At 44.7% G+C, this 23,369-nt stretch overlaps 1 pseudogene; it reads left to right on the top strand.

Moving 5' to 3' along the window:
- Positions 1–17,434, top strand: part of LOC129635277 (annexin A2-like) — a 30,991-nt pseudogene extending 13,557 nt beyond the window's left edge.
- The last annotated feature ends 5,935 nt before the right edge of the window (positions 17,435–23,369 follow it).

Genomic DNA, 23,369 nt, shown 5'->3' with positions numbered 1-23,369 from the left:
GTGAGAATTTATTTTAAGGTCACCTCCTGACAGGAGTTATGATAAGATTATCGAGAAAGAGTCAAGGAAGCAATGAAAGAAGAGGCCAGGGGATGGGAGGATGTGTTCACAGCTGTCCCGTGACTTAAAGGAAGCCGGACGCCATGGGCAACGCCCCTTGTCTACCGTCTTCTGAGGGGGAGGGGAAGGAGAGTGAGGGCGGGGGCGGCCCCCTGCCCGGACTGTCCCTTGCCCAGCTTTGGAGGATTGTCCTGGGTCCCACCTCGTGAACAGCAGAAGCAGAGCGCGGCGGTGGCAGGGCTCTACAGATACGAGTGCACTTCCTGACATCTTTACGTGATAACAGCGCGAGGGCTGGGACAGCAGCAGAAGCTGGCTGGAAGGAATGCGTTATAAAACCCTATTAAAAATAGTGCCTCTTTAATCTCTTAATTTCCTTCCTGTCGGTCAGGTGAGGGCTGATAAATCTGGAAACCCATTGGTGAAAACCCCACAGCTTGTTAATCAGGTGAGCTGGCTGGGAGCTGTCTATTAACCCAGGCCCACTCTGGTGCGGGGTGACCCAGTTTTAATGGGAGAGTCGGACTCTGATTTCTCTGTTACTGTACTTAAGGCGACTGGCCGTTATTTCTAAGAAAAGCGAACTGCCGGCAGCCTCCGTGTGGGATTTCTCCAGCAGGGCCGCTGCCGCTTTCATTCAGCCCTTTCGTCAGGTCATTCGTGATGGGTTGGATCGGACATGGACAGACAGATAAGTTCTTTCCCACTTGATTCAGCAAATGGCCTTGTGCTGGCTGTTGTTTTTTATTGGTACTCTCTGTTAGCTACTGAGTATGAGATACCGTGACTGTAGCTGAAAGAGCTGAGTTCTGTGCCAGTGTTTACAGGGTTCCTGTGTTCTGTTGTCTTTTGGTGGGGGTAAGTGGGAGGCTAGTTTCCCCTTCACTGACCTCCCAGAGGAAGGATGCACAAGAGCAGACGCCAGGGTGGTCTGGGAAGGTGAGGAAATCCACGTAGGTAAGGTAGTCACTCAGTCATGCCCGACTCTGTGATCCTGTGGACTGTAGCCTGCCAGGCTCCTCTGTCCATGGAATTCTCCAGGCAAGAATACTGGAGTGGGTTGCCATCATCGGGATGGAATTGGGCCTTGGTATCTGACCAAACCTCTGCTGCTTGGCACATTCTGAAAACAGCCTCGAGAAAGGGAGGTAGGGGACTTCGCTGGTGGTCTAGTGGTTAAGACTTTGCCTTCCAATGCAGGGGTGCTGATTCGATCCCTGGTTGGGGAACTAACGCCTCACATGCCTACCAGCCAAAAAACTGAAATATAAAACAAAAGCAGTACTGTAACAAGCCTGGTAAAGACTTTAAAGATGGTTCACATTAAAAAAAAAAACCACCAACAACCATCTACAGAAAAGGAGGTAGAAAAAAGAACCTGATGGTGGAATTGCTGAATTCTAGGGTGTCCTGTGAGGCCATCTCGTCCATCTCGTCCATCTGTACCTTGCTCCCTGCTTGACCTGCTTCAACACTCTGCCTCTGGAAAAGGGATCTGCCCTCTGCTTAGGAGTCTCTTTCTAAAAAAAAGGTCCTTGTAATTTGGAAATGTCCCCTTTGGCCTCGCCCGTTTCCCTTGATGCTGTGTGCAAGGCCTACTCCTTACTGCTTCTGTACGAGGCAGAGAAAAGCCAGCTGCCACCCTCAGTGGATCCTCAGCCACCATCAACCTAGGAGATGAACACAATTGTGTCTCCCTTTCTTCACGTCTTCTCCAAGCCGATCAAAAAGTCAGTTTCTTTACTGAAGGCTGGCATTCTTTGCCCACACCTGTCTATGGAATCTAACTGATTAAATGCATAGGCTTTGTGTTTGCAAAACCTCCCAGAGGAGGGCATGTTGTGTAAGTAATCTTTTAACTCAGGTACATGGAGAGAGGTTGTTGTGAAGATATAGGGGTGGGACAGGTTAGGGGTCCGAGTGTATGGGGAGTGAAGTGCTAAAGAGTGCAGGGTCTAAAGCTGGACTGCCTGGTAGGAACTCCAGTTCTGCCACGTGTGGGCTGAGTCTGATTCTTTCCTATGAAATAGGATTGTAACAGAACCTCCTTTATGGAGCTTTGTAATAGAATTACAGATTATACCATGTAAATGGCTTACACAGCACCTGGATATGGGCCACTTAATTTCGTCTCTCACCATGATCATTGTCATCGTCATCACTATTGTCATGATCATGGTTGCTCATTTGCTAGACTGTGAGCTGCTTGAGGACAGGGACTAGATTTACCTGTGCATAGGAAGACTCAGCCGGAGAAGGCAATGCACCCCATTCGAGTACTCTTGCCTGGAAAATCCATGAACGGAGGAGCCTGGTAGGCTGCAGTCCATGGGGTCACTAAGAGTCGGACATGACTGAACGACTTCACTTTCACTTTTTACTTTCATGCACTGGAGAAGGAAATGGCAACACTCCAGTGTTCTTGCCTGGAGAATCCCAGGGATGGGGAAGCCTGGTGGGCTGCCGTCTATGGGGTCGCACAGAGTCAGACATGACTGAAGTGACTTAGCAGCAGCAGCAGCAGCAGCAGCAGGAGGACTCAGCAAGTGTTTGCTGAATGAGTGAACAAAGGTTACTTAGTGTCAGGCTTGGGCTTCCTTGGTGGCTCAGATGGTCAAGAATCTGCCTGCAATGCAGGAGACGCAGATTTGATCCCTGGGTTGGGATGATCCCCTATAGAAGGAAATGGCAACCCACTCCAGTGTTCTTGCCTGGAGAATCCCAGGGATGGAGAAGCCTGGTGGGCTGCCGTCTATGGGGTCGCACAGAGTCAGGACACGACTGAAGCGACTTAGCAGCAGCAGCAGTAGGAGGACTCAGCAAGTGTTTGCTGAATGAGTGAACAAAGGTTACTTAGTGTCACGCTTGGGCTTCCTTGGTGGCTCAGATGGTCAAGAATCTGCCTGCAATGCAGGAGACGCAGATTTGATCCCTGGGTTGGGATGATCCCCTATAGAAGGAAATGGCAACCCACTCCGGTATTCTTTCCTGGAGAATTTCGTGGACAGAGGAGCCTGGCAGCCTACACAGTTCATGGAGTTGCAGAGTTGGACATGACTGAGTGACTAACACTTCCACATTTTTCAGTGTCAATCTTTCTTTTCAAATTATTCCTTTTAAAAAAATTTTGTTTCCGTTTATTTATTTTTAAATTAAAAAAATTGAAGTATGGTTGATTTACAATGTTGAGGTGTATAGCAAAGTGATTCAGTTATATACATATGTTACATTACATTATATTAATATTCTTTTTCAGATTTTTTACTGAAAGGTTATTCTTTTCTTTACTATAGATTATTCTTTTCTACTTAGGTTATTACAAGATATTGAATAGTTTCCTGTGCTATACAGTAGATCCTTGTTGTTTTATCTATTTTATAGGTAGTAGTGTGTATCTTAGAGAAGGAAATGGCAACCCACTCCAGTGTTCTTGCCTGAAGAATCCCAGGGACGGGGGAGCCTGGTGGGCTGTCATCTCTGGGGTCGCACAGAGTCAGACACGACTGAAGCAACTTAGCAGCAGCAGCAGCAGCAGCGGCAGCAGCAGTGTGTATCTGCTAATCCCCAGCTTGTTTTTTTTAGGACTGATTCTTGAGGTTTCCTTTTGTTTTGTTTTTCTCTTTCAATCTCAAAGACAATATAGTAAGTGTTATTTTGGGAAGAAAGGAAGACAAAAATACTCACTCTCAATCTCACCAAATTATCATGCTTCTCAGTTTTGTGTTTTTTTTTTTCTATTTATATCTGGTCCTTCAAGAGCATGTCCCCGCTCACCTCCACTCCCACGGGGAGAAGTATGCTTGGCCCTGTGACTTCCTTTGGTCTCATGGGGTGTGAAGTATACTTTCCTATCCCCATATTTTTCTCAGGCATGTGATTTACTTTGCTTTTGTTTTGGCTGTGCCATGTGAGATCTTAGTTCCCTAAATAGAGACCAAACTCCTGCTCCCTCCAATGGCTGCGTGGGGTCTTAACCACTGGACTTCCAGAGAAGTCCGTGATTTGCTTTGACAATGAAATGATGTGAGCAGAGGCTTAGAGTATACTCGTGCTGCTGGACTTGCCCTCTTGTACCACTGTCATTGCCATGGAAAAAGCTCCTTCAGCCTGGGCCCCAGGACAGACATGTGTGGAGCAGACCTGAGTTCAGCCTACTTCAGGGGAAAAAACCCAGCTGAACCACAGCAAAGTCACTAGCAGACATATGAGGAATAAGTGCTTGTTGTTTGTTATGCAGCAATAACTGACTGATGCACTTATACAATGTGAATTTGTACATAGGCACAACCAGAATTGTATTTCACTTTAGTTCATTATGTATATGATAGCTGGGTTTCTCTGTGTTGTCATGAAGTTTTGATAGTTTTCAACTAGTAACAGAATGCTAATCAGATTTATTTAGAAAATAATAGCATAGTAATATTTTTTCATATCTTGGGAACTTTGTGTGTCAGGTAGAGTGTCTTATGTACATTTAGTCCTTTCAACAGTCCTGGGAGGTGAATCTGAGTCACCATTCCATCATCTCAGAGCCAGAGGTGTCATGACATACACTGAAGACTATGGACACTGCAGCCAGGCTGCTGGGTTCAAATCCTGCTTCTGCCACTTCTGAGCTGTGACCTTGGGAAAATCACTTAAAAGCTTTTGACTCAGTTTCCTCACCTGTAAGGATGATCATAATAATAGGATCTACCTTATAGAGTTGCAGCTATGAAATTATAATAAGTTAATATACCTAAACGTTTAGACTAGTGTCTGGCCTATAGAATTGATGTTAGGTATCATAGTAGTTGAGGAAACTAAATTTCAGGGAGGGTAATAAATTATAGTAAACCAACTATGATACCTTGCTGTATGCAGGTCAGGAAGCAACAGTTAGAACTGGACATGGAACAACAGATTGGTTCCAAATAGGAAAAGGAGTACGTCAAGGCTGTATATTGTCACCCTGCTTATTCAACTTATATGCAGAGTACATCATGAGAAACACTGGGCTGGAGGAAGCACAAGCTGGAATCAAGACTGCCAGGAGAAATATCAATAACCTCAGATATTCAAATGACACCACCCTTATGGCAGAAAGTGAAGAAGAACTAAAGAGCCTCTTGATGAAAGTGAAAGAGGAGAGTGAAAAAGTTGGCTTAAAGCTCAACATTCAGAAAATGAAGATCATGGCATCCGGTCCCATCACTTCATGGCAGATAGATGGGGCAACAGTGGAAACAGTGACTGACTTTATTTTTCTGGGCTCCAAGATTGCTGCAGATGGTGATTTCAGCCATGAAATTGAAAGACGCTTACTCCTTGGAAGGAAAGTTATGATCAACCTAGATAGCATATTCAAAAGCAGAGACATTACTTTGCCAACAAAGGTCCGTCTAGTCAAGGCTATGGTTTTTCCAGTGGTCATGAATGGATGTGAGAGTTGGACTATAAAGAAAGCTAAGCGCCGAAGAATTGATGCTTTTGAACTGTGGTGTTGGAGAAGACTCTTGAGAGTCCCTTGGAGGAGCATGTTGGAATACATCTTTCTGACTTTTCCCTCGGCAGAGATCTATCTACCTAGTGCTATGAAAGGGGATCACATGACTCTTGGTGTTGCTGAGTCGGGGACGACTAAGCAACTTCATTTTCACTTTTCACTTTCATGCATTGGAGAAGGAAATGGCACCCCACTCCAGTATTCTTGCCTGGAGAATCCCAGGGACAGAGGAGCCTAGTGGGCTGCCGTCTGTGGGGTCGCACAGAGTCGGATGTGACTGAAGTGATTTAGCGGCAGTCAAGTCCAAACTTAGGCAGAGACAGAAAGGCCTCATGGGGCCTAATACTTGTCTGAGAGTCACAAGGTGGTAAGAGGGAGGGGTAGAACAACTTGGATTTCATGACTCCAACCCCAGGGGTTTTTCACGGCACCACGCTGTTTCTCTAGAAACAATAATTGTTCATTTAAAGACAGAGGGAATGATCCATTGAAGATTAATTTTGCTGTTTAGCAGGGTGACCCACTTAAAACCTAGCTTGGATTTTACTTTTTACCACAAGACACATTGAATGTTTCCCTGGCTTATGTTTGGGTTAGAGAATAAAAGGTGAGGAAGGGAAATTATTCCTCCTCCATCACGAATAAAATGCCCTCTTCTCCCCCGGCCTCTTGGTGGGGGTCTGGTCTCCCTTTTGATGTTACTATTTCCTATTGTTTTGAAAGCAGAAAGCCAGCAATGCTACCTAGGGTCAACGTGGTGAAGCTGCCTGGGGGGCTAACTGTTTTGAGGGTCTGAATCCTTCCATCACTGCCCCAGTGTCCTACTGACCAGAAAGGGGGATAAAGGAGCTCTTTAATACATCAGTGCTGAAAAGGGAGGTGACAATGCCAGGTGTATGGATGTGGATCCACATAAGAGGAAAATGGGATAAATAGTGGTTCTGCTTGGCAAGACCTGGGTTCCTGAACTCATTTCTGATCTGGTTCCCCTGGCTGAAGTCCCAGTAGAAATAGCTCTTCTAGGAGGGACAGGACCAGGAGCATCGGGCCCTGGATACTAAGCAAGAGGCACCTGGAGCTGGCCTTGCAGTACAGAGTGGAGATATCCTGTCTCCCAGCACAGTGGCTGCCATGTGCGGAGCTGGACCGAGCCTGGGGTTGGCATCACCACCAATGACCCAGAAACATCATTGGCCCTAGAGCACCAATGGGCCATGAACGGAGCAAAGACAGCAGCAGTACTAGAAGGCAGGGTAGATCCCAGTGGTTTCCTAGTCGATGGGGAAGTTGGGCTGACTTTTTCCTCCTAAGAGTTGTGATTTTGAGGTCCGCATTTTGTGTAATAGTTCCTGGGGAGGCATATTCCCCAGGGGGAAGATAACTGGTATCACTTCTAATATGGCAGCAGGGGCGGAGGAAACAGGAAGGGGGGCAAGAGCCTGGGCCTCTTTTGAATTGACCTGAGGATGTAAGGGAGAGGGAACATCTTTGCACAAGAGTGTCGTCAAGCTCTCCAAAGCAGGTAGTCAAAGCCCCTAGGAGTTAAAAGAACATTAGCAATGTCCTCATTTTTCAGAAGGAAAAACAAAAATCTAGCATGCCTTCTTCTGATCGACCCACAGTATTTCCTCAACAGCCCCAGGAAAGCAACGGCCTGAGCAAAGGAGATGAAATTTTTAAGTGTGAATTGCTTTTATATTCAGATGAAAACTACTAAACCCGGTTCATGTTGTAAAATATAATAAAACATACAGAATATCTAATGACATGGAAAGATGTTCCCCACATAGGGCCTCATGAAAAAGCAGGTTCATTCCTGGATTTTCAGCGTGATCTCCTTTCACAGCACTAGGTAGATAGATCTCTGCCGAGGGAAAAGTCAGAAAGATGTATTCCAACATGCTCCCTGTGCTTACTCTTTGGTGCAATAATGGGTGCTTTTTATTTCTCCATTCTGTTTGTCTGCACTGTTTGAATATTTTTATGATAAATAGGTATTGCTTTTGTAGTAAGGAACAAGTGCAACATAGGTTTTTATTTTTAAAAACAGAGAGCAAATCTAAACAACAACAAGCCCTGCCGCCTTTGTGTTCAGGACGGCGGAGATGGTGGAGCTCTTTCATCTTTTGGGGATGTGGATGTCAGGGCTGGAGGACAATGACTCAAAGGCGGTGGGAACGCAGCCTGCGGAACAAGTTTCAAACAGGAAAGCTCTTGTGGGTGACCCCTGAGGTCAGCTGCAGAGCTTACTGCAGATTCCACAAAGAGAGAAAGAGGATCCAAAAAGACATGGGGTGGGGTCGGTTGGGCAGGCGTGGCCCAGTTTAAACAAAACAGCTTTGATGTGGGTCCCAGGGGGCTGGCACGGGAAAGAGGGGGCCTGCTTTCTCCCCCAGCCATCAGGGAGTCATAAACATCTATCTCCAGAGGGAAGATCCATCAGCTTTGCATCAACCACAAAGGAAAGATTTACAGGTAATTTTCCCCTCCCAGTACAGAAATATGATTAAGTATATGCTTGGAAGGTTTCTGTTTTTCTCTTTCTCACACTGTAAATAGAGATGCTTTGTTTTTCTCTCATTCCTGGTGATGTTTATAATGAGTTTTATAGACACAGACTGATGTTTGGTGCTTACAGTGTGCTTTCCTTACATCCTTCAGGAAGGTGAGGCATATGGACTCTGCCGTTCCCTACTCTTGAGATGATGGGGAGCAGCTGAGGTGCAGGGTTCTGGGTGTGCTGGAGATCTATCTGCTGGCCCTAAATTCCTGCAGAGCACACAGTCTGTCCTTCTAGGCCCAGGCAACACGACCTCAGGGAGGTGTGGCTCATGGGGGTGGGAGGGGGGAGAAAGACACCTGGCCCCATATTGTGGATCAGTTACCTAAAGGAATACCTTGGGAGGTGATGGGGTTCATTTTAAGGCCAAACCTCCTGAAAGCCCTTTCATTAAGCAGTGGAGTGCTAAGACCTTGACCTGGAGACAAACATTTGTTGGTTCAGATCCCTGCTCTGCTGCAGACTGGTTGTGTGATCTTAGAAAGTGTAAGAAGTTTCCTGGAAACTTAAAAAAAAATTGATCTACAGTAGATTTATAGTATTGTGTTAGTTGTAAAATCTCAGAAATGTATCTCGGGGGAATCCAGTTGTTTATGTCTCATCAGACCAAGAGGCAAAGTGATAGATAAGTAGTGATTTATTAGAATAGGATGCTTGTGAGGCTTACAAGTAGGTGGCAAAGAAGTACCTTGCCAAGAACTTAGTGGGCTACACTTCTATAATCAAAGGAAAAATGGGGAGGGGAAGAAGACACCTTCTTCCTCCTTCTTGAGTAGATGTCACGCTTCCGTCATCAACTCCTCCATGTCAGGTGGTCAGGTTGGGATTGTCACGGCGCAATGGAAACAACCCAAAGGGCAGTAATGTATACTAAAGTATGGTAAAGCACCTCAGGTTTTAGTATAATGTCACTTTTGCCTATAGTTTTGTCTTTAGTGTGCATAGAGGAGCATGTCCTAGGAATCAGTAACTTAATGACATCAGTGGGCAGGATGTACCATTGTCTTGGGGGCGTGTCTCATGTTTCCACTGCATGGGTTTGTTGTTAAGTAAGCCTGCTTGGTTTTGTAGTTAAGCAAACTTGCTTTGAGTGATGTTTAACTTAGAGGGCTCTCCCATACTTTTTTCTCTACTTACAATTCCCTAGTGAAATTAGCTATTTAATCACCTACTTTGTGTCTTTACTCTGTCCCTATCAGTTTCAAGTGTTCAGGTGTAGAGCAATGTAACATACACACACACACGTATGTGTATATGCATATATGTGTGTATGCATATATGTGTGTATATATGTATATATATATATATATATATATACTCTTTTTCAGATTCTTTTCCATTCTAGGTTATTACAAGATCTTGAATATAGTTCCCTGTGCTACAGAGTAGGCCCTGTCATTTATGTATTTTATATATAGTTAGTGTGTATCTGCTGATCCCAAGCCCCTAACTTATCTCCCCCCACCCTTTCCCCTTTGATAACCATAAGCTTGTCTTCTAAGTCTGTGAATGTCTTGCTGTTTTGTAAATAAGTTCATCTGTATCATTTTTTTAGATTCGGTATATAAATGATGTCATATGATGCTGCCTTTCTCCATCTGGCTGACTTCACTTACTGCAGTATGGTAATCTCCAGGTCCATCCTTGTTACTACAAATGGCAGCATCTCATTCCTTTTCACGGCTGAGTAACATTCCATTTTGTAAATGTACCACAGCTTCTTTATCCATTCATCTACCAAAGACTTAACTTGCGACCTCTGTGCACCAGGGACGCAACCTTCTTGCACTGGGGGTGGTACAGAGTGTGCAAGCGAGAAGTCCTGTCAGCGCTTCAGCAGAGGTGGTGCTGGTGACTTCAGCACCCAGAGTGGGGCGCTAGTAAGGCCACCTAAGCAGGACTTGCAAGGAGGTACACACCCCACCTGAGCACCTACTCAGGAGAGAGTGCTGACGTATCTGTGCACCTCCCTCAGAACCTCATGGGTGAAAGCATACAGGTCAGAGGCCATTACGTATATATTTTTAATACTGTTTGCTAATGTGATGGGCAGAAAATGAAATCTTGTCATTTGAGTTGCATTAGCAACTTTGATTATTGTAAAATGTAACATTTATTAGCATGTTTATTGACCATTGGTATTTCTCCCTTGCTCTTGACCTCTTCATGGTCTCCAACTTTTCCATTAGCCTCTCTCAGACCAGTTAAATTTAACTGTGTGTTTTAATGTGCCCCAGTCTTCAAAAGAAGAAACACAGTTCAGAACAGCACTGACTTCCAGCTCAGTAGAAAAGCAACCTGGGGAGCCCCACACTTCCCCTTCCCACAGGGAAATCAGAGCCTGTGTTCATTCCTCTCCCTCTAGACTCTTTTCAGGTTTAACAAAACAACAGGAGGTAGAAGAAATCAACAGTCAAGGACAGAAAATGCTGAAGAAAAAAGGCAAAACCACCACAGATCTTCAAGAAGGAAAAATGAGCTGCGTGGAGGATGGGCCTGTCTTGTTGCCATGTGGCTCCAGGAGCAGAAAGGGATGGATTCCCATCATTCTGCAAAAAGGGTAGGACCTCAGAGACAATTGCTTCCGCCTTTTAAGTGTAAGCTATTTGTACCCCCTCTTCCCCGAGCAAGGCATCAAGGAGTTTCCCTGGTGGCTTAGATGGTAAAGAATCTGCCTGCAATGCAGGAGACCTGGGTTCGATCCCTGGGTTGGGAAGATCCCCTGGAGAAGGAAAGCAACCCACTCAGCGTTCTTGCCTGGAGACTCCCCATGGACAGAGGAACCTGGCGGGCTACAGGCCACGGGGTCGCAGAGTCAGACATGACTGAGCGACTAAGCTCACGCAGCACACAGCACAAGGCATCAGGAAACAACTCCAGCACGGTCAACAGCATTCTCAGGGCCTGACTCAACATTTTTAGAGAAAGGTCTTAAATTATTTTGTCATCAAAGCAAACTCAATTTCGGCTCTCAACAGAGGATAGAAGAGCTGTGTGGCTACAGAGCTTTACAAAGGAGACCTCGGGTTTGAAGAATCCTGTAAAACAAAACGTCTGTTCCTCTCACCATTTCTCACCTTCAGAGAATTTCTGAGGCTTATGTAATGGAAGGTCAAGGGAACAAAAGCTCACTCACTGTCTTCCCTTGTTTGGTCAATATGATATGAGGGGTGGGTAGGAGAAGCCTCACCATTACTCTTATTTCACCTTTTGTCCTACAAAGTCTTTGAAATTCCCAAACCTTTCAAAATTCTCCCAACCCAACATAGATGATCACTTTGTTGAACACTAGTGAAGTGGAAGTGTTAGTCACTCAGTCAGGTCCAACTCTGCGATCCCATGGGCTGTAGCCTACCAGGCTCCTCTGTCCATGGAGTTCTTCAGGCACTTGTACTCTCCAATAAATTAAGGTTGCAAGTAAGAAACCAGAATCCTTGGCTATTTTAGAAGCTTTTTGGAGCCTGTTTCCATGAGCTCTGGTTCCAGAAAATAATTAGCAGCAAATGGAAGTACTGCAGGAAAACCTGGGGGATACTGGGCAATGTCCATGGACCATTAACGAGGAACAGTTTCTTGGAAAAATGGAGCCAGCATCTTGTACCAGGTACATTTTTCTGCTTAACTCCTGCTTGGGTGCTTGGAAGAGATAAAATTAAAATTTGGTTTTCCTAGAGCAGGAGAGTCCCTATCACATAAGGAAGAAGCAATAGGATATTTCTGTGATCTTCTCTCTGCAGTCATGCCTGTTTAGCTGCTCCCCAAGCCACACTGTGTTGGGTCAAACAGTTTAGTGAATGTCTTTGTTGATCGTGGCTGCCATAACAAACATCATAGACTGGGTGGCTTAAACAATAGGAATTTATTTTCTCACTATTATGGAGGCTAGAAGTCCAAGGTCAGAGTGACAGCATGGTTGGGTTCCCATGAGAGCCCCCTTTCGGGTTTGATAGCTGTCTTCTCACCGTGCCCCCACTTGGAAGAGAGAGGTCGAGGGGAGAGATGGAGGGAGAGAGGAAGGTGGGGAGAGAGAGACAGAGAGAGAGAGCAGGAGAGTGGGGAGGGGAGGGAGAGAGAGACAGAGATGGAGGGAGGGAGGAAGAGAAGGAGTGAGAGAGAGGAGGGAAGAAAGGAGAGAGGGAGGGAGAGAGAGATACAGAGACAGAGAGAGAGAGGGAGACGGGGAGGGGAGGGAGAGAGAGAGAGGGAGAGGGAGGAGGGAGGGCTTGATGTGTCTCTTCTTTAAGGGCACTAATCCCATATGAGGCCCCACCCTCATGATCTCATTTAACCTAATTACCTCCCTAAGGCCCCACCTCCAAATACTAACACACTGGGGGTTAGGGCTTCAGCACGAATTCAACATGAAATTTTTTAGGAGTGGGACACAATTTCACAGTCCACAGCAGTGAAGTTGATGAAAACAGCATTGAAGTCCTGATGTACCAGTCGTTCTCCTTCGGGGGCCTTGCTCGTCCTCCTGTCCCGTCTCTGTGCCCTCCGTGTCTTGGCTCCCCACGTGCAGGGTGTGCCCTGAGGGGGAAGTACTCTTCTGTGCCTTGCCAGCTGAGACGAGCAGCTGTGGCGGTGGCATACCTCCTCATCATAAAGTGATGTTGGCTCTAACTTTGTAAGTTGTCACTATTTCTTTAGCACACCTCATGGCCCACAGTGGTTCTGTGCCTTGAGCCAAGCCAATCTCTCTGGTGAACAAGATGACCAGGTCCTCCAGCCCATCTTAGGAACCGTTGGACCAGAAGAGAACAATTTTTTTTTCTTGAAAAATGGTCAAGTAATACATATTAAACATTTTGTGTGTGTATGTGCATGCTAAGTCACTTCAGTCATGTCTGACTCTGCAATCCTATAGACTGTAGCCTACCAGGCTCCTCTGTCCATGGGATTCTCCAGGCACGAATATTGGAACGGGTTGCCATGCACTCCTTCAGGGGATCTTGCCGACCCAGGGATCGAACCCATGTCTCTTGAGTCTCTGGCATTGGCAGGTGGGTTCTTTACCACTTTGGCACCACCTGGGAAGCCAAAAGGTTTTGTGGATCATAACTAATCAATTCTGTCTTCACACCATGATAGCAGCTGTAGACAATATGTAAATGATTACAGTATGGCTGTTTTCCCATAAAACATTATTTACACACACAAAAAAAAAAAATAGGCTGTGGGCCAACCTGGCCCAAGGCTCCTAGTCTCCAACCTTGACTCCCTCTTACCCTCCGTCCTGCTCCCTCTCTGCTCCCTCCTTTCCAACACTGAACGGTTAAGTATTTGTTTGATTGCCTTCATCTCCTCTGTTCTCATGACTAGTGTCTTTGTCTCTGCCTTTAGATCTTTACATGTCTTCTGGTGGGAGTAGTTTGGATGGCCCCATATCTGAGTGAACCCATGATGGGATGGGAGCTGGCCCCCTTGTCTGTGTGAGACAAAGGCCAGTCAGATAGAACAGGGCAACGACTGCGTGGTTTTCTCCCTGCTTTGGACTATTTCAGGAACTTGGATGCCCTTTTCAGTGCATTGCATCCCTGGGAAGAATCTGGAACCCATAGATCAATGGCCATCAGTCTAGTCCTGGTTGCCAGGCACCTGTAGCTATGGTAATCTGCCAGATATCTCAATTTAGATCTTGATTGTAAGAATCTCTGGGAGAGGAAGAAGATGACAGGTTTCTAACAAGCTAATTACTCACTGAGCAAGATTAACCGTGGTGGCTGGACACCCCAGTCTCAGAAAGACATAGAGCCTTGCTCCACATGTCAGCCGAGCTCCTGAGGGGTCTGTTGAGTGATGAGCAATCTGACAGGTGTTACTTCTCCCATAAGGAACTTCACTCCTGGAGCTCCGTCTATCACTGCTTCTAAGGTCCTAGGCACCATGGTCTTTGTACCTAGATGGCTCTCCCTGATCCCACCTCTGCCCTCCATGTCCACCATATTTCATCTCAAACACGCAGAGAATGTGATCCTTTGAAATCAAAACAGAGCTTGATCTTTGCTCAAGATCCTAAGGCAGTTCCCCAGAGTAAAAGCCAAAGTCTTGACAAATACCTATAAGGCCCAGATGATCTGACAGCTTCTTCAACTCATTCCTCATTTTTGATTTTTAAATTTTACTTTATTTTTACAATATTGTATTAGTTTCAGTTATACAGCAAAGTGATTCAGGTGAGATTTTTTTTTCAGATTTTTTCCATTATAGATTATTACAAGATATTGAGTATAGTTCTCTGTGCTGTACAGTAGGTTACCTATTTTATATATAGTAGTGTGTATATGTTAATCCCAAGTTCCTAATTTATTCCCCCCACCTTTTCCCTTTGTGCGTTAATCACTCATTCGTGTCCGACTCTTTGAGACCCAAGACTATAGACCACTAGGCTCTTCTGTCCATGGGATTCTGGAGTGGGTAACCATTCCCTTCTACAGGGGATCTACCTGACCCAGAGGTCAAACCCTGGTCTCTTGCATTGCAGGCAGACTCTCTACCCCCTGAGCCATCAGGGAAGCCCTCCTTTTCCCTGTGGTAACCATAAATTTGTTTTCTAAGTCTGTGACTGTCTTTCTGTTTTGTAAATAAAACATTTGTATCATTTTTTTAGAGTCTGCATATAAGTGATAGCATATGATATATTCCTCTGTCTGACTTTGCTCGGTGTGATCGCCTCTAGGTCCATCCGTATTGCTGAGGATCCACCCACTGCTCTCGCAGCTTCATCACTCTCCTCGCCGAGGGCTCCACAGTGGCTACATTCTACCGCACATTACTCACACTCAGTCAAGTCCTTTCCACCCTCTGCAAGATTTGGCCTTTGCTGCTTTCAAGTCTCTTTTCAAATATCACCTTATCAGTGAAGCCTTCCCAACTCCTTTACTTAAAACAACACCCTCCCCTACTACTCTGTCACTCTCTGAGCCTCTCATCCTGATGTATTTTTCTCCAGTGCACTTATACTAACATACTGTATATTTCCTTATTTATCCATGTATTATTGCACTTGTCCACTAGAATGTAAAACTCCAGGAGGGCAAGGAAGTAATCTACTTGATTTAAAATTTTATCTCCAGGACCTACAACATTTAATTTAAGATTAAGTTAGAACATTAAATTTAAAATTTTATCTCTAGGACCTGTTATTTGATACATAACGAGTCCATATACACATATATACATGTGGGTGTCTATGTATATATATCTACATATATCTATAATATACATAGGGTTGGACAGAAAGTTCATTTGGGATTTTCCATATTATCTTACAGAAAAACATGAATGAACTTTTTGGCTAACTCAATATGTGTGTGTGTGTGTGTGCGCACATATGTGTATTTCAGTGAATGAGTGGGTGAATTCATGACTGATCAAAGTAACCTGTGGATTTTCTCTATGTCCCATCAGTTTTTCTCTTAATAAATGGTTCACGTGCATGGATGCATCCTTTTTTAGGTAGATAGAAAGTCATTGGGACTATATAAAACTATAGGATCATTAGTTCTGGTGAGAGAGGCGGAATAAATGACTTCCTATCCAAACAGGGTCTAGTTTTTATTTTTATTTTTTTCAGGATCTAGCTTTGTTTGGAGATTGTAAATCCTGGAGTAAGGTTCTTTCATATAACTGTGCTTTTTTACACTGCACTATATTTTACCTTAATTCTTTGCTCACAGACATGAATAAAATACTTATTTTACAGCAATAGGGAGTGAGCTGGGTTAACCTTCCCCAAAGTATGCTTCATGGAACATTAAATCTGGAGAGCACGCTCTGCATCTGGGGACACCGAGTGCATTGCACCCAGCCCAGTTTCTTTCAAAATGTTTACCATTCTTGAAATTCTGCCCAAGCTCACCTTGTGGGTGATCACTTCACACCTCCAAGTGCACATGGGTTAGTCAAAGCATACACCAACTTTCATGCTGAGTGGGATGCTCTGAACACTGAGACAGCCATCAAGACCAAAGGTGTGGATGAGGCCACCATTGTCAACATCTGACCAACCGCAGCAATGAACAGAGCCAGGATATCACCTTCGCCTGCCAGCGAAGGACCAAGAAGGAACTTCATCAGCACTGAAGTCAGCCTTGTCTCTGCCACCCGGAGGCAGTGATTTGGGGCCTATTGAAAACACCTGCTCTGTATGCTGCTCCTGAGCTGAACGCATCCATGAAGGGACTGGGGATTGATGAGGACTTTGTCATTGAGATCATCTGCTCAAGGACCAACCAGGAGCTGCAGGAAATCAACAGAATCTACATGGAAAGGTACAAGACCGGACTGGAGAGGGACATCATTTCCAACACATCTGGCGACTTCCAGAAGCTGATGGTTGCCCTCACAAAGGGTGAAAGAGCAGAGAATGGCTCTGTTGTTGATTATGAACTGACTGACCAGGACTCCCGCTATCTCTATGATGCTGGTGTGAAGAGGAAAGAAACTAACGTTCCCTAGTGTATCAGCATCATGATTGAGTGGAGCGGGTGTCACTTCCTGAAAGTATTTGAAAGGTACCAGAGCTACAGCCCTGATGACATGCTGGAGAGCATCAAGAAGGAGGTCAAAGGTGACCTGGAAAATGTTTTCCTGAATCTGGTCCAGTGCATTCAGAACAAGCCCCTGTATTTTGCTGACAGACTGTATATCTCCATGAATGGCTAGGGCACTCGTGGTAAGGTCCTGATTAGAATGCCCCGCAGTGGCATGGACATGTTGAAAATAAGATCTGATTTCAAGTAAAGTTCGGCAAGTCCCTGTACTACTACATTCAGCAAGACACTAAGGGTGACTACTAGAAAGTGCTGCTGAACCTGCGTGGTGGGGGTGACTGAACCCCACAACAGCCCGAGCATCCAGGGTGGCTGCTCCAGCTAACAGTTCCACACAGTCGGCTTGGGCTAACAGCCCCTGTGCCCATCCTTGGGAGGGTGACGTGAGTGCTGCCCGCCCCACCCCCTCTTTTGTTAGTTTAGGTGCCTCCACATCACCTGACTTTCCATCTAGTCCCTCTCTATAGCCAAAGAAATGAACATGGAAGTGAAATCTATGATGTGAAACACTTTGTCTCTTGACAACAGTGTCATAAACAGATGAATAAACTGAATTTTTAAACATTTATTTATTTTTTAGTTGAAGGATAATTGCTTTACAGAATTTTGTTGTTTTCTGTCAAACCTGAACATGAGTCAGCCACAGGGACATGTATCTTCCCTCCCTTCTGAACCTCCCTCCCATCTCCCTCCCCATCCCACCCTTCTAGGTTGATACAGAGCCCCTGTTTGAGTTTCCCGAGACATACAGCAAATTCCTGTTGGTTATCTGTTTTATGTGTGGTAAGCTTCCATGTTACTCTCTCCATACTTCTCACCTCTCCTCCCCTCTCCCCATACATCTCACCCTCTCCTCCCCTCTCCCCATGTCCATAGTCTATTCTCTATGTCTGTTTCTCCATTGCTGCCCCGCAGATAAACTCTTCAGTACCGTTTTTCTAGATTCTGTATATATGCATTAGTATATGATATTTATCTTTCTCTTTCTTACTTCACTCTGTATAATAGGCTCTATGTTCATCCACCTCATTAGAACTTACTCAAATGCATTCCTTTTTATGGCTGAGTAGTATTCCATTGTGTATATGTACCACAACTTCTCCATCCATTCATCTGTCGCTGGACATCTAGGTCGCTTCCATGTTCTAGCTGTTGTAAATAGTGCTGCAATGAACAATGGGATTACATGTGTCTTTTTCATTTTTGGTGTCCTCAGGGTATATGCCTAGGAGTGGGATTGCTGGGTCATAGGGTGGTTTTATTCCTAATTTTTTAAGGAATCTCCATACCATCATCCATAGTAGCTGTATCTATTTACATTCCCACCAACAGTGCAAGAGTGTTCCCTTTTCTCCACACCCTCTCCAGCATTTATTGTTTGTAGGTTTTTTGAAGATGGCCATTCTGACTGGTGTGAGGTGAAATCTCATTGTAGTTTTGATTTGCATTTCTCTAATAATGAGCGATTTTGAGCATCTTTTCATGTGTTTGTTAGCCATCTGTATGTCTTCTTTGGAGAAATGTCTGTTTAGGTCTTTTTCTCACTTTTTGATTGGGTTGTTTGTTTTTCTGGTATTGAGTTGTATGAGTTGCTTATATATTTTGGAAATTAATCCTTTGTCAATTGTTTCATTTGCTATTATTTTCTCCCATTCTGAGGGTTGTCTTTTTACCTTGCTTATAGTTTCCTTTGCTGTGCAAAAGCTTTTAAGTTTAATCAGGTCCTGCTTGTGAATAAACTGAATTTTTACTTAAGAAAAAAAAAAAAATCCAGAGAGCTGTTCTGTGGAAGAAGGGTACTCTTAACATGTATGTTTAGAAAGCCTCGAATTTGTCATAGCTAATAATTATAAAAGCTAACATGGATTGTTGTTAAATTACCTGCAGATTACAAACTGTTCTCTTTGATCCTGTTCACTCTACACATTAGCATATTAAAGGCTCTGAGAAGTCCTGCATGAAAGAAACCTGCTTTTTTCAGCCCAGATCAGATCAGATCAGTCGCTCAGTCGTGTACGACTCTTTGTGACCCCATGAATCGCAACATGCCAGGCCTCCCTGTCCCTCACCAACTCCCAGGGTTCACTCAGACTCACATCCATCGAGTCAGTGATGCCATCCAGCCATCTCATCCTCTGTCGTCCCCTTGTCCTCCTGCCCCCAATCCCTCCCAGCATCAGAGTCTTTTCCAATGAGTCAGCTTTTGCCAAATGTATTTGCTTATACAACCATCTATTTTTCATCAGGGATACTTATTAACATCTCATGGATCTCTTGTTCTGCAAAACTAGAGTTGGAAAATGCTGCTCTAGATAAGGGAATTAAATAGAAAAGCAAAATTATGGCAAAATAGATTATTGCAAGGAATTAAATAAGCATTGACCTTTAGGGTTTTTTTAAATTAAGATAGCAATCGGCTGGATGCCAGGAGATAAGAAGTGATAGCATCTTCTTATACCCAGTGGTATAATCTCCCTTTAATTGTCCAAGAAAATAAAATTGTGTTTCAAATGATCAATATGTACCCAAGGAGAACTTCTGCATGCTCATGGGATAGATTCATGGTTTCCTAATCTAAACTCTATCCATTTAAAAAAATGTTGGTTTCAGTAATTAGGAAGAAATTTTTAACACTTTTAGGTTGGATACAAATTTTGTCACTTTCAAATGTAAACGACATCATCTGAAAGTGAGCTGAAGAAATGTTTGTGTGTGTGCATATGTGTGTGTTTGTATGTTGTTAGAGCTTTTTCTGGTCAGCAAAGTGATATCTCTGCTTTTTAATATACCATCTGGGTTTGTCATAGCTTTTCTTCCAAGGAGTAAGCATCTTTTAATTTCGTGGCTGCAGTCAACTGTCCAGAGTTGTTTTGAGTCCAGAAGGACTCCTAGTTCAGTCCCATGACCAGTGGACATTTGTACTGGGGACACTGGTACTGCTGGAGAGTGGAATGAGGTGGACCACCATTTTCCATCTTCATCAGGTGAAGGTCTTCTCTTGGGAGTCAAATGTTGAACGCAGGCAGGGAGCTGAGAATAGAGACTGAAATGAGAATTGTTCACTAAAGGAGGAAAAACCAGGTGAATGGGTGTTTCTGTCTTGTCTGTTAGAAAAGGCAGCCTCTTGTTCGCACATCTGCACTTCTGTTTAAGTCTGTGTTTCCTGAATGAAGTCCCGTTAATGGACTTCTATACTGAGACTTAATGGTTCTTGCAATGATAATCTGTCACGAGATTCTTATGGTGATAGTATATTATTTGAGTTTCCTTGAGAAAGCACTTATGTTCTTGCTCTGGCTGGGATGTGAGGCAGTCAAAGGGAAGAAAAAAAAGTAGGAAAAGAATAGGTACAAATCAGGAACCTAACACCACTTAACTCTTTCGAAAAAGCAGTGAAGTGGGAAAATGATTCTGTGCTTCTGTTTCCTCAAATCATCTTGTGTATACTTTAAAAAGGAAATAAAGTGACTTACGGATCGCTGGGGGGAAGTCTGAGCAGAAGTATCGAGTCTGAAGCCATAGGGACCTCATTCATCATTATATGTGACAGTGCAGACCCCAGAGAGCCTTGAGCTTTGTGGGGACTTAATTTCGTGGGGACATCAAGCGAGGGAATAGTGGGATGAGTAAATGGCCAATTATTCAGAGTATGTGCTTCTATTTCTGAGAAACTGGTGTGTTGTACAAAAGAGTTCAGGATGGCAGTGAGGAACAGGGTTTAAAATAGGAAACACTTATAGAGACCCTCCTGTGTGCCAGGCACCCTCCTAAAGGCTTTATATATTTTAACTCATTTGATCCTCACAACAACCCTAGGGGAACGCTTTATCCTTATCTTTGTTTTGCAGAGGAGGACATGGAAGCAAAGCTAACCAATGACTCGCCCAGGATCACACAGCTGGTGGTGGAGCCAGGCTGAATCCTGTGCAGGCAGAGTCCTGAGTCTGTGCTCTTAACCACTGAAGTGTGCTGGCTCAGAAATAAGGCAAGGGCAACGGCAAGGGCAAATTGTAGAGGCTGGCCCAGCTGTCCCATCCATTTAACCTCACTGAGCCTTGGTTTTCCCGTTTAGAGAATGGGCACATTCACTGTTCCTACCTCATAGGGCCTCTGTGATTATTCATTTCATTAAATAAGCTCCCAATAGCCCTACGTATCTTTAGCTGTAAACATCTTTAAAAAGGTCTTCTCAGGTGGCGCTAGTGGTAAAGAACCCTCCTGCCCATGCAGGAGACATAAGGGACTTGGGTTCTATCCCTGAGTCAGGAAGATCCCCTGGAGGAGGACACAGCAACCCACTCCAGTATTATTCTGGGCTGGAGACTCCCATGGACAGAGGAGCCTGGTGGGCTATAGTCCATAGGGTTGCAGAGAGTCAGACATGACTGAAGGGATGCATGCATCTTTTAAAATGTGAGCCACCAGGGGACTTCCCTGGTGGTCTAGTGGGTAACAGTCTGCCTGCCAGTGCAGGGGACATGGGTTTGAACCCTGGTCCAGAAGTAAGATCCCACACGCCACAGGGCAGCTGGGCCTGATGAAGGCCGCACACCCTAGAGCCTGCGCTCTGCAACACAACAGTAGCTCCTGCTCCGCATAACCAGAGAAAGCCCGCGCGCAGCAAGGAGGACACAGCGCAGCAACAAATAAATAAATACACTTTAGAAAAGAAACTTTCATTTTGATATTTGGCAAAACTAATACAATTATGTAAAGTTTAAAAATAAAATAAAATTTAAAAAAAATATAAAAAAAAAAAAAGAAAAGAAACTTTTATAAAAGAAATGGGAGCCTCGGAAGAAGTCTGGATCACTTTTATCTAGTGCTCTTAAAGGGAAAAGATCCAGTATTCAGAGCAGTGCTGTCCAACTGAGCACTGTGACGACAGAAATGTCCTCTACCGGCATCGTACAATATGGTATCACACGTGGCCACCGAACGCTTGACATGTGACTAGCGCTCCAAGAGAAGTGACTTTTCATTTTATTTCATAGTAATTCATTTAAATAGCCAAACAGTGGTTGCCTTAGGATGGATATGGGGGTGGAGGAGTGGGTAACAGGAAGGGCAGAGAGGGATGAGAGAGGGTTACAAAGGGGTGAGGCAACCCTGGGTGTGACGGCTGTATTTATTCTCTAAGTGTGGTGCTAGTTGCATAGGTGTGTGCTTATCCAGTTGTCCACTTGATGTGCTGCTGCTGAGTCACTTCAGTCGTGTCCGACTCTGTGCGACCCCATAGACGGCAGCCCACCAGGCTCCCCCGTCCCTGGGATTCTCCAGGCAAGAACGTTGGAGTGGGTTGCCATTTCCTTCTCCAATGCATGAAAGTGAAAAGTGAAAGTGAAGTTGCTCAGTCGTGTCCGACCCTCAGCGACCCCATGGACTGCAGCCTTCCAGGCTCCTCTGTCCATGGGATTTTCCAGGCAAGAGTACTGGAGTGGGGTGCCATTACCTTCGTTTGTCATATTGCATTCATATTTCAGTAAACCTGTTAAAGAACAAAACAGATCCATCCAGGATTAATCCAGCTTATGCATGGCTTCCAACAGTGGTTTTTAAACTGAGTGTTGAGGGGAGCCTGGGGTCACTGGGTTTTCTGGGACTGGAGGTTGAGGTGAAGGTAGAGGGATACATGTCAGTTAAGCACACCCTCCAGCTCTGCTTGGAGATGAGCTGCTTGCTGAGCTGCATGTTCAGTTTTCTGGCTTGCCCTCTCTCCTGAACTCGTTGGCTACATAAGATCAGGGAGTTTGCAGTCTCCATTTCTGTCTCCTTGGTGAGTGCTCGAGAGATGCTTGTTCAGCTGAGATTCTGAAAATAGCACTCCTACGCTCTGTTTAGCCCACACTTGTAAGGTACCCACTTTCAGCCAGGGACTGTTCCTACACCTTGAAAACAGTAACTTCTTTAATCATTGTTTTAAAATATTTTTAGAGTATAGTTGCTTTACAATGTTGTGTTACTTTCTGCTGTACAGCAAAGTGAATCAGTTATACGTATACATATATCCTCTTTTTTTGGATTTCCTCCCCATTTAGGTCACCACAGAGCACTGAATAGAATTCCCTGTGTTATACAGTCGGTTCTCATTAGTTATCTATTTTATACAGAGTATCAATAGTGTGTATATGTCTATCTCAATCTCCCAATTCATTCCATTCCCCCCTCCTTTAATTCTTTGACATCCTTTTATGAATTACATGCTCTCAAGGCACAGGAAGGTTAAACACTTTCCTGGGATCTTACACCTCGTAAGAGGGAGGATTCAGATCCACGCTGTCAGCTCAGAACCCATCCTAAGAATATGTCCCCACCACCACTGGGGGAGGGGGCTTCCCAGGGGGTGCAGCAGTAAAGAATCCACCTGCCAATGCAGAAGATGCAGGAGATGTGGGTTCAATCCCTGGGTCAGGAAGATCCCCTGGAGAAGGGAGTAGCTATCTACCCACTCCAGTATTCTTTCCTGGAGAATCCCATGGGCAGAGGAGCCTCTCAGGCTATAGTCCTTGGGGTTGCAAAGGGTCAGATGAAACTGAGCAACTGAGTCACATGCACACACCGTTGGGTAGAGGCCCCTTCTGGTAGAACCTTCCTTCCAAATCAAGGATTTTTTTTTTGGCTGTGCCACAGGGCATGTGGAATCTTAGTTCCCTGACCAGGAATCGAAACCATGCCTTCTTCAGTGGAAGCTCAGAATCATAACCACTGA

This window comes from Bubalus kerabau, chromosome 20 (assembly GCF_029407905.1).
Source record: "Bubalus kerabau isolate K-KA32 ecotype Philippines breed swamp buffalo chromosome 20, PCC_UOA_SB_1v2, whole genome shotgun sequence".
NCBI lineage: Eukaryota > Metazoa > Chordata > Mammalia > Artiodactyla > Bovidae > Bubalus > Bubalus kerabau.
The sequence above is the reverse complement of the archived record's forward strand: the minus strand, read 5'-3'. Positions and strand labels throughout refer to the sequence as shown.